At 38.6% G+C, this 12,881-nt stretch overlaps 1 protein-coding gene across 6 annotated transcripts in view; it reads left to right on the top strand.

Annotated features, from left to right (window-relative positions):
* The window catches only part of PCSK5 (proprotein convertase subtilisin/kexin type 5), a 507,422-nt gene that overhangs the window by 234,246 nt on the left and 260,295 nt on the right, over nt 1-12,881 (top strand). The window lies entirely within an intron of this gene.

The raw sequence follows: 12,881 nt of genomic DNA, 5'->3' as shown, positions 1-12,881 counted from the left end.
GAGTCAGTGATGTCATCCAGCCATCTCATCCTCTGTCGTCCCCTTCTCCTCCTGACCCCAATCCCTCCCAGCATCAGAGTCTTTTCCAATGAGTCAACTCTTCACATGAGGTGGCCAAAGTACTGGAGTTTCAGCTTTAGCATCATTCCTTCCAAAGAAATCCCAGGGATGATCTGCTTCAGAATGGACTGGTTGGATCTCCTTGCAGTCCAAGGAGCTCTCAAGAGTCATCTCCAACACCACAGTTCAAAAGCATCAATTCTTCAGCACTCGGCTTTCTTCACAGTCCAACTCTCACATCCATACATGACGCCTGGGAAAACCATAGCCTTGACTAGATGGATCTTTGTTGGCAAAGTGATGTCTCTGCTTTTGAATATGCTATCTAGGTTGGTCATAACTTTTCTTCCAAGGAGTAAGCGTCTTTTAATTTCATGGCTGCAGTCACCATCTGCAGTGATTTTGGAGCCCCCAAAAATAAAGTCTGACACTGTTTCTACTGTGTCCCCATCTATTTGCCATGAAGTGATGGGACCAGATGCCATGATCGTTGTTTACTGAATGTTGAGCTTTAAGCCAACTTTTTTACTTTTGGCTTTAAGCCAGATTTTTCAAGTGAATAGGGGATATGTAATCAGTGATTACAAGTAAACTAATTATCATTTGGGTCATCGCTACTTAAAATGATGTCTTTTTAAATAGTGTAACTGAAAACATGTAAGTAAAATGTGTCCTGGAAGCAGGTTTCTTTATTTTTTATTGAAGTGTAGTTTATTTACAATTTTCTGTTAATTGCTGCTGTGCAACAAAGTGGCTCAGTTATATACATGTGTATACATATATATACATATATATATACACAGATTATTTTTGAAATATTATTTTCCATTATGCTTAATCATAGGATGCTGAACATAGTTGTTCTCTGTGCTGTACAGTAGGACCTTGTTTATCCATTCCATGTACAATAATTTAGGTTTACTCACCCCACCTCCCACTCATCCTTCCCCCAAACCCCTCCACCACGGCAACCACTAGTCTTTTCTCTGACTGTTGAGTCTGTTTCATAGATAAGTTCATTTGTGCCATATTTTAGATTCCACATGGAAGTGATATCATATGGTACTTGTCTTTCTCTTTCTGACTTACTTCACTTAAGAATAATAATCTAGTTGTATCAATGTCACTGCAAATGACTTTATTTCGTTCTTCTTTATGGCTGAGTAGTATTTCATTGTATATGTATGTATACCACCTCTTCCTGATCCACTCATCTGTTGATGGATATTTAGGTTGTTTACATGTCTTAACTGTTGGGCATAGTGCTGCTCTGAACATAAAGGTACGTGTATCTTTTTAGTTTAGATTTTTGTTTGGATATATGCCTAGGAGTGAGATTGCTGGATCATATGGGCATTCTGTTTTTAGTTTTCTGAGGAACCTGAGAGCAGGTTTCTTAAATGAAGAAAGTAGTGAAACATGACTAATAGTTTTGAGTGAACAACCTAGAAAAACATCAAGTCACATTTGTAAGGTGCTTTGTATCTCAGTGCTAGTATATATTACCAGTATTCCAGACAAGGAGAAAGAAAAAAATATGTTGCTAGCAAATGATGTTTTATATAAAATGGTTTATAAAATAGAGTTGAAATAACTGACATTCATAAAAACATAGTGTTCACAATCATAAACTCTGTTTTACTGAAAGTTTTCCTGCCTTGAGTCTGCAACTATTAGCAGAGGAAAGCCATTTTCCCTAGAATGTTTTATATGTTAAATTATCAGCATTAGCTCAAGAAATTCAAAATTTAAGTTCACCAAAAAAAACCTTTTGCCTTGAATTGCAAGTGATCTCTCATTGGAAATTTGAATAATGTGAACTCAGCAAACTAGAAATGTTGCACAGTGAATGGTAAATAAAAGGGACTGAGTTGGGTAGAAACATCTGAAATTATTTAGGACTGATACAAGGAATCTGCCATGAATTCTTGTTTTAAGTGACCTAAAGCCTTTGCCTCAGATTTCATATCTCAGGGACCAGAGGGGGAGTGCCCTGAGAACATATAATATACCTAGATCTAAATAAATAAATTGGGGTGGTACCTACTATTCTGTTCTACTCTGTATTCTATAATATGTTTTCCGTTCTATACATATGTTATTCAATATCTGCATGTATGTATTCTGTGTATACTAAAAATAGACCTGGTACATTGAATGGTAGCTCACCTTGGTATGTGCTAATTTGCTTCTTTCCTGTCTAACTCTTTGTGACCCTATGGATCATAGTTCGCCAGGCTCCTCTGCCCATGGGATTCTCCAGGCAAGAATACTGGAGGGGGTTGCTATGCCTTCCTCCAGAGGATCTTCGCAACCCAGGGTCTCTCATGTCTCCTGCATTGGCAGGCGGTTCTTCACTACTAGAACCACCTGGGAAGCCTCCTGCCCTTGGTATGCTCCATATATGCATGCATACATACACACGCATTCCTAGGTAGGCTCATCTACTTTCTCTTTATCTGTCTGTTCTTTCTTATTTCAATTGTGCTATGACTGTTAGTTTATAGAGTATACCATATAGATATATCTAGAACAAGACTGTAGGATATATATAAGAAGAATATAGTTCTAGATAACTAAGACAGTTTCTGTTCTTGTACAGAAGATGTTTTCGTATGTATTAGCTTCCAAACAAGGCTTAAATTCCTTGAGAGTAAAGATTGTACTTTACAGTCTTTATTAATGTATATGTAATCAATATCTATTGTATACTAAAAATAATTTTTAAAGCATCATGATAGGAGCTAAGTGAATTAGGCAGGGCATAATTTAAATATTTGTAAAATACATCACTTGTCCTAAGAGGATCTTTTAATCTCATTAGGGGTGCAAATGGACACTAACATTCATATCTAAACAGTTTAAGAAAGTCATTGAAGTAGTTTTGGTGGAAAGGTGGTAGAGGGTACAGGACTTGGACGAAAATCTATATCAGACTTGATGATCCAAACTGGAACCTTGGTGTCATGACACCTTACGTACAATGTTTTGAACAAGGTCGATTCTAAATAAACATTAAATATCCATGTATTTCAACTTTCTTATTTTTTGTACAAAGGAAATGAAGTTAACGGAATTGCTCAATTTGATATATTTCTACTTTACAGTTTCTCTCCTTGATACTGCCTAGCAACGTCTCCCATCAGTTCAGTTCAGTTCAGTCGCTCAGTGGTGTCCGACTCTTTGCGACCCCATGCACTGCTCCAATTCATCCTACCCAGTTTACTAATGGTACCTTAGACCTGGGCTTAATCTGGGTGAAAGGGATAATGTGAGACATAGAAAGATCTACATGCAAAGAATTAAAGATGTGTTGGACCACAGGATGATTCACACCATATGCTGTTGGTTTCAAAATACTATCCCCAACATTCTTTTCTTAGGTAATTGAACCTACCATCTGCATTCCTTATAATCCCCAAATGTCCATCTGTATAAATTTTATGCAGTTCCCATTCATCAGCCACTTCATGTCTGTTTTACCTTTCATTGTGATCTCTCTGTTACTCGTGTGTACTTCCAATACAGGAAAAATATGGGCCACTGCCAAAAAAATTTGAAATGCAATTATTTTGAGAAGTTAATACATAAGACAATTGAAAAGGAGTCTGGAGTTTTTAAAAAACAAGTTAAAGTAACTCATTTAGGGGTTCAAAGTTCTCAAACCAACCGTCTTGAAGGGAGACCACATAGAAAGTATGTGATAGGCATAAACATTTCTAAATATTGGAGTTAGCATCTTAGGCCTGATACCTTGTAAACTGTTCTTATCTTCTTTGTTTTGTTTTAATTAGAACCACATTTCAGGATAAAATGTTCCATTAACAATTCTCCCAAGGGCCACATTCAGCTGTATGAAATGTTGCAGTGGGCGGAGAGCATGAATGCATTTGGTGATTGAGGTAAAATAACAGTGGATATACCAGTTCTTTCCTTTTAGGAGAGTTTTATTTATTTCAACAAGAACTTAGCACATGCACAGATATGAGTATACAGGCCTGTATGCCCAGAATCTGTATAATTACAGGGTAAAGAAGGCGGTATTACACATGCCCTTCCTTTCACATACTCCTAATGTGTCTCCTGTATTGTAGTGTTGTAGTTCTGGCGTAGAACTGAGCTGAGATTTCTGGCATGAATGGCTGGGCTATATTCTGCAACAGAGGGACAGAAAATTAAAACGTAGTCAAGGAGGAGGGCTGAAAAAAGGGGTTTGAGAAGTAAAAACAGCACATATTTCCATGTGAGGCTGAGCAGACAGAAAAGGGATGTACTGCACTGGGTTGTTCCCTATAGTGAAATAATTGTAACCAGACCCACAGAGCAGTTACCGCGGGCCTTCTGCCAGCACTGTGCTTGAAAATAGCTTTGTTATGTCTACACACACACAGACAGTACACTATCCTCCAGCACTTTTCAAGTTCAAATATTGTAGAGCCAATTTTCATTGAACTCAACTTTGTACCTTAACTGATGGTCAGTGGTTTAAAACAATGGACCTTTCAAAGTTATCCTTTACTGCTAGAAAGGTCCTGGTCATTAGGCTCATTCACCTTGTATTCGGTTGAGGTTTAGCCAGTGTTTTCCATGTCCTTCCTAAGATAAGGAAACTAAAAAACTTGATGGATGATTGAGTTGCTCAGAGACTCAACTGAGAACAGAGAAACTATCAGGTTATTGTTCGCTGAAAGTATGTTGCTCTTAATACTGTAATAATAAAGATTATTTCTTATAATAAAGGTTATTTCTTAATAATAGTTCTCAGTCTTATTGCAATCCCCAGAGTTTTTCCACATATAGCTGATCAAATGTCATTTTCAAGTGTCATATATAGAAATGTCTCATGTTCTAAATATTCAAATTGTGATTTAACGTAAGCAGTAATACTGAAAGATTGGGAGTGGGAAAGGTCTTTACAGTGTCCTCTGGGATTTGACTGATTTGATAGCACTGATATAATTATCTGTGATATGTGATCCTCTCCACCACCTTGACAGAAATCTGTCTGAAAGGACACTATATCTGAGAATTTCATAAGTAATGACACCACTCTGAAAAAAACACATGTTAGGAAGTTTTTCCCAGTTTAGGTCCACACAAAAAAAGAGGAAGTATAGAAGAAAGGAGTTCGGAAGGAAATTTCTCATTTTTCTTATCTCTAAAAGTTGTATAAAGAGACGACGGGTATTGGTAACTCTACACAAGGACATCACCAGATGGTCAACACTGAAATCAGATTGATATATTATTTGCAGCCAAAGACAGAGAAGCTCTATACCGTCAGGAAAAACAAGACCAGGAGCTGACTGTGGCTCAGATCATGAACTCCTTATTGCCAAATTCAGATTTAAATTGAAGAAAGTAGGGAAAACCACTAGACCATTCAGGTATAACCTAAATCAAATCCCTTACCACTATAGAGTGGAAGTGAGAAATAGATTTAAGGGACTAGATCTGATAGATAGAGTGCCTGATGAACTATGGTTGGAGGTTCGTGATAGTGATCAAGACCATCCCCAAGAGAAAGAAATGAAAAAAGGCAAAATGGCTGTCTGAGGAGGCCCTATGAATAGCTGTGAAAAGAGAAGTGAACAGCAAAGAAGAAAAGGAAAGATATACCCATTTGAATGCAGAGTTCCAAAGAATAGCAAGCAGAGATAAGATAGCGTTCCTCAGTGATCAATGCAAAGAAATAGAGGAAAACAATAGAATGGGAAAGACTAGAGATCTCTTCAAGAAAATTAGAGATACCAAAGGAACTTTTCATGCAAAGATGGGCACAATAAAGGAAAAAATGGTATGGACCTAACAGAAGCAGAAGATATTAAGAAAAGCTGGCAAGAACACAGAAAAACTATACAAAAATGATCTTCATGACCCAGATAATCATGATGGTGTGATCACTCACCTAGAGCCAGACATCCTGGAATGTGAATTCAAGTGGGCCTTAGGAAGCATCACTACAAACCAAGCTAGTAGAGGTGATGGAATTCCAGTTGAGCTATTTCAAATCCTGAAAGATGATGCTGTGAAAGTGCTGCACTCAATATGCCAGCAAATTTGGAAAACTCAGCAGTGGCCACAGGACTGGAAAAGGTCAGTTTTCATTCAAATCCCAAAGAAAGGCAATGCCAAAGAAGGTTCAAACTACCTCACAATTGCACTCTTCTCACATACTAGTAAAGAAATGCTCAAAATTTTCCAAGCCAGATTTCAGCAATACATGAACCGTGAACTTCCAGATATTCAAGCTGGTTTTAGAAAAGAGAGAGGAACCAGAGATCAAATTGCCAACATCTGCTGGATCATCAAAAAAAGCTAGAGTTCCAGGAAAAAAAAAAGTCTATTTCTGCTTTATTGACTATGCCAAAGTCTTTGACTGTGTGGATCACAATAAACTGTGGAATATTCTGAAAGAGATGGGAATACAGACCACCTGACCTGTCTCCTAAGATATCTGTATGCAGGTCAGGAAAAAACAATTAGAACTGGATATGGAACAACAGACTGTTTCCAGACTGTTTCCAAACTGGGAAAGGAGTACATCAAGGCTGTATATTGTCACCCTGCTTATTTAACTTATATGCAGAGTACATATATGAGCTTCTCATATAACTCATATGTTATATGAGAAACACTGGCCTGGATGAAGCACAAGCTTCAAGATTGCTGGGAGAAATATCAATAACCTCCAATATACAGATGACACCACTCATTGCAGAAAGTGAAGAACTAAAGAGTCTCTTGATGAAAGTGAAAGAGGAGAGTGAAAAAGTTGGCTTAAAGCTCAACATTCAGAAAACGAAGATCATGGCATCCAGTCCCATGATGGGAAATAGATGGGGAAACAGTGGAAACAGTGTCAGACTTTATTTTTTTGTGCTCCAAAATCACTGCAGATGGTGACTGCAGCCATGAAATTAAAAGACACTTACTCCTTGGAGGGAAAGTTATGACCAACCAAGACAGCATATTAAAAAGCAGAGACATTACTTTGTCAACAAAGGTCCGTCTAGTCAAGGCTATGGTTTTTCCAGTAATCATGTATGGATGTGAGAATTGGACTATAAAGAAAGCTCAGCACCAAAGAATTAATGCTTTTGAATTGTGGTGTTGGAGACTCTTGAGAGTCCCTTGGACTGCAAGGAGATCCAACCAGTCCATCCTAAAGGAGATCAGTCCTGAATGTTCATTGGAAGGACTGATGTTGAAGCTGAAACTCCAATACTTTGGCCACCTGATGCGAAGAGCTGACTCATTTGAAAAGACCTTGATACTGGGAAAGATAGAAGGCGGGAGGAGAAGGGGATGACAGAGGATGAGATGGCTGGATGCCATCACCGACTCAATGGACATGAGTCTGAGTAAACTCCGGAAGTTGATGCTGGACAACTCCTGGCATGCTGCAGTCCATGGGGTCACAAAGAGTCGGACACAACTGAGCGACTGAACTGAACTGAACTGAACATAGACCTTAGATAGAATCATTCATTCATTCATTCAACAAACATGTATTAATGGTCTGCTGGTTATCTGTTCTATGCTAGGGGTTGTTAATTGACTGGTAGATTGACAGAGGTGGAACTTTCATCCTATTTGATGAGGCAGTCTATTAAAAAAACAAAAGCAAATCATAAGCACTAAGAAAAACAGGGTAGGATAACAGAGAATAACAGATATTTTTGCATACAGTGGTTAAGGACAGATCTCTGGGAGGAAGCAACATTGCAGCTGATTCCTGAAACAGAAGAAGCCTGTCTTGTAAAGAAATCACCTGTGCATTTCAGGGAGAGGGAGGAGCCAGCTGGGAAGACCATGTGTTTAGAACAAGGTTTCTAGTTTTTAGTTCAGTTCAGTTCAGTTCAGTCGCTTAGTCGTGTCTGACTCTTTGCGACCCCATGAATCGAAGCACTCCAGGCCTCCCTGTCCAAGTTTTTAGTAGTAAGATCTATATGGCTAGTTTGAGGAGAGGGTTGGAAAAGTCCAGTTTACATATGGCATCATAGTAGGTAACCATGATAGAGATCTATGGAGTGTTCTAAGGAGGCAGACTTACTTTGATTAAATTTTTTAAAGATCGTTCCAGATTATCCTTGGAGAAGTCCTAGTGTGGGAACAAGACAGGTAAACCATTTTGGAAGTTAGAGCCGTAGTTCAGGAGAGGGTAGGATAGCCTGTTCTAGGTGATGGTAACACAGACAGAGAGAATTGGATAGATCTGCTGTACACTTTGCAGGTACAGCAAACAGAGAGGGAATTAGATCATGTGTTTGGGAGAGGAAAACCTCAAGTCTGAGTTCTAGTTTCTCAGCTGAGCTCTTGGGTGGATTACTTACCATTTATTGAAACAAATACCCTTTACTCTTCATATAGGATCCTGAGAATTAGAAGAAGCAGAAATGCCCAATGGAATAAGATCCCTAGGATCTTGTCACAAGACCTGTAGCTAATTTCTCCTGCGATTATTAACTGTGCTTTGGTGTATCAGCTCCCTCAAAGTTTATTAATTAATCCTCAGGAAATACTTCACTGAGACCATGATGGCTATAAATGTCTAAGAAATTTTACATTTTAAAAAGGAGAAAGAAAATTAAAGAGAATAGATTTATTTACATTATAAATTGCTCATCTGCTGCCATATTCTTTAATATAAGTAGGGTGTTAATAGCAAATTACTTTTTATGCATACCGTAAAATTGCTTAGCAAGCCTACTGATGTATTATTGGGTTTATAAGAAGTATGTAAAATTCAGTATTTATATTTAGTCTCATGAGGGTTTGTGGATTATATCCATTGCCAGGAAATTTTTGTTCTTGATAGTGTCTATGGTAACACTCCAAATACTAGCAAATATAATTTAACTTGCTAGGAATAAAAGAAGCTGACTTTTTTCTAGGGGTCATTATAGTTTCACATCATAATCTGGTACTTAATCACTTTAATCAAAGCATATTTCAGTACATTCTGCAAAATGACTTATTGTCGTTATGGCTTCCTCAAATACCACTATCTTTGTATTTGAAGTTTGTCAGCTCTATACTGAAACCCAGTTAAAATTCAAATCTACTTTTATACCAAGTGTTCTTGGGCTGCATTTTGAATCAGTCTTGCCTATGCCCACATTGTCTTGACCTACAGTTTTTTACTTCTCAGACATTTTTGTGTCATTTTTTTCAGAAGAGCATACTTGTTCCTAGTGACACTAGCATCTAGTTTTTGTATTTAAGTGATAACTGCAGATGGTGACTGCAGCCATGAAATTAAAAGACGCTTAGTCCTTGGAAGGAAAGTGATGACCGATCTAGACAGCATATTAAAAAGCAGAGACATTACTTTGTCAACAAACGTCTGTCTAGTCAAGGCTATGGTTTTCCCAGTAGTCATGTATGGATGTGAGAGTTGGACTATAAAGAAAGCTCAGCACCGAAGAATTGATGCTTTTGAACTGTGGTGCTGGAGAAGACTCTTGAGAGTCCCTTGGACTGCAAGGAGATCCATCCAGTCCATCCTAAAGGAGATCAGTCCTGGGTGTACATTGGAAGGACTGATGTTGAAGCTGAAACTCCGACACTTTGGCCACCTGATGCAAAGAACTGACTCATTTGAAAAGACCCTGATGCTGGGAAAGATTGAGGGCAGGAGGAGACGGGGACGACGGAGGATGAGATGGTTGGATGGCATCACCGACTCGATGGACATGGGTTTGGGTGAACTCTGGGAGTTGGTGATGGACAGGGAGGCCTGGCATGCTGCAGTCCATGGGGTCACAAAGATTCAGACACAACTGAGCAACTGAACTGAACTGAACTGAACTGGTTTCAGCAGACTTTCTCTCTTTGTAAAGAATTTTAATTATAATACACTTTGCCATCAATATGAGAGACAAATAAGAGAAATACACATGACAGATTGGAAGGCATGTCATTTCACTAACATATAAGATTTATTCTTCCTGACATCAACAAGTCATTTGTGGCATTTGATATGTCAAAAGTTCAAAGCAACAAGTTTGTAGTGAAATAAACTATGATACCTGAAATGAAGCATGCATAAAACTTTTGTTGTTCGAAGATTAGTTTCTTATCATCTTGGATTAAATGTTCATTTGTCTCTTCATTCTGATTCCGAATCTTATTGAGTAACCATATGTGTGAGATGAAGTAAAGTTTTATGTTCTTTGAATATTATAGGAAAAAAACCTAGTAGGCCTGCAAAAGTTGGTACTCCCATCATAGCCGATAAAGATCATAGCACATCTGACTGTGACATACTGTGTATAGGCAAAAGATTCTTCTTGCCACTGGCCCCAACTGAGTGTGGAAGTAGTGCATACAAATACAAGAAAGTAAAATAAAAGTAGCTGTCAGCTTTTATTGGATTCTTAGTCTATGCCAAATATTGTGCTCAGTATTGTCATTGGTCATCTCATTTAATCCTCAAAGCAGTGCTTGTAAGGTAGACAATATCACAGTATTTCAGATGTGGAAACTGAGGCCTAGAAACTTTTACAGGTAAGAAGTTGAACTCAAAGTAGTGTGACACCAGAGGCCCCCATTACATGACATCATCTATCTATCTTAAGAGCCATAATAAGACATGATTTATAAATGGCTGCTCTGAAGCATAAGAGCTGAGAGGTTGGAGAAGGGTGATGAAATTTTGAACACGGATGACTTAGGAAGATTTTACAAAAGAAGAGACGGACTTGATCTATACTTTGAAAAAAATTTTTTTGTAGTGGATTCACACTGTTGTGCTAATTTCTGCTATATAGCTAAATGATTAAGTTATACATATATATGCATTTTTCATATTCTTTTCTATTATTGTTTGTCACAGGATATCGAATATAGTTCCCAATGCTGTACAGTAGGAACCTGTTTATCTGAAGAAAGTTTTCTCAGCTTTAATGTGCATGTGAGTCATATGGAATCTTGTTCAAAAATGCAGATTCCAAAGTCCTCAAAATACTTCGGGTGATTCCATTGCAAGTGACCCATGGATCATAAGAACACCCCCACCTGACTGTAAGCTCTCTTGAAACTGGGTATGCTGCTGTAGCCCCAGCAAGAAGATCTGTGTCTGACACATTGCAGGCAATCAAATACTTATATAATGAAGAAATGAAGGGAGAGAGGGTCTCTCGAAAGTATAGAAAAATATCTATTCAAGTAGCTGGAGTCAGTGGGGTGTAATGACAAGTTTAGCCTTAACTCTCTTTTTGTTGTTGTTTAGTCATGTCCAGCTCTTTCTGACCCCATGGAGTGTAGCCTACTGAGTTTCTCTGTCCATGGGATTTCCCAGACAAGAATACTGGAGTGGGTTGCCATTTCCTTCTCCAAGGGATCTTCTTGACCCAGGGATGGAACTGACATGTCCTGCATTGGCAGGTGGATTCTTTACCACTCAGCTATCTTGGAAGCCCCATTCTTAACTCTAAGTATTGATTAATTCATTTAAGAAAATTATTGTTGTTCAGTCCCTCAGTCATGTCTGATTCTGCAACCCCATGGAGTGCAATGCACCAGGCCTTCCTGTCCTTCATTGTCTCCCAGAGTTTGCTCAGACTCATGTCCTTTGAATCAATGATGCCATCCAATCATCTCATCCTCTGTCTCCCCCTTCTCAATCTTTCCCAGTATTAGGGTCTTTTCCAGTGAGTCAGCTCTTTGCATCAGGTGGAAAAGTATTAGAGCTTTGGCTTTAGCATCAATCCTTCCAATGAAAATTTTGGATTGATTTCCTTTAGGATTGACTGGTTTGATCTCCTTGCTGTCCAAGGGATTCTCAAGAGTCTTCTCCAATACCACAGTTTGAAAGCATCAGTTCTTTGGTACTGAGCTTTCTTTATGGTCCAACTCTCACATCCATACATGACTACTAAAAAAAAAAACATAGCTTGGACTGTACATACATTTGTCGTTAAAGTAATATCTCTGCTTTTCAATATGCTGTATAGGTTTGTCATAGCTTTTCTTCCGAGGAGCAAGTGTCTTTTAATTTCTGCAGTCACTGCAGTCACTATCTGCAGTGATTGTGAACCCCCCAAAAATAAAATCTGTTACTGTTTCCATTTTTTCCCCATCTACTTATATGCAGAGTACATCATGAGAAACGCTAGGCTGGAAGAAGCACAAGCTGGAATCAAGATTGCCAGGGGAAATATCAATAACCTTAGATATGCAGATGACACCACCCTTATGGCAGAAAGTGAAGAGGAACTAAAAAGCCTCTTGATGAAAGTGAAAGAGGAGAGTGAAAAAGTTGGCTTAAAGCTCAACATTCAGAAAACAAAGATCATGGCATCTGGTCCCATCACTTCATGGGAAATAGATGAGGAAACAGTGGAAACAGTGTCAGACTTTGTTTTTTGGGGGTTCCAAAATCACTGCACATGGTGACTGCAGCTATGAAATTAAAAGACACTTACTCCTTGGAAGAAAAGTTATGACCAACCTAGATAGCATATTCAAAAGCAGAGACATTACTTTGCCAACAAAGGTCCATCTAGTCAAGGCTATGGTTTTTCCTATGGTCATGTATGGATGTGAGAGTTGGACTGTGAAGAAAGCTGAGTGCCGAAGAATTGATGCTTTTGAACTGTGATGTTGGAGAAGACTCTTGAGAGTCCTTGGACTGCAAGGAGATCCAACCAGTCCATTCTGAAGGAGATCAATCCTGGGATTTCTTTGGAAGGAATGATGCTGAAGCTGAAACTCCAGTACTTTGGCCACCTCATGCGAAGAGTTGACTCATTGGAAAAGACTCTGATGCTGGGAGGGATTGGGGTCAGGAGGAGAAGGTGACAACAGAGGATGAG

The sequence above is a fragment of the Ovis aries genome, chromosome 2, assembly GCF_016772045.2.
Source record: "Ovis aries strain OAR_USU_Benz2616 breed Rambouillet chromosome 2, ARS-UI_Ramb_v3.0, whole genome shotgun sequence".
Taxonomy (NCBI): Eukaryota; Metazoa; Chordata; class Mammalia; order Artiodactyla; family Bovidae; genus Ovis; species Ovis aries.
Note: the sequence above shows the minus strand (reverse complement) of the source record. Positions and strands in the feature narration are given on the sequence as shown.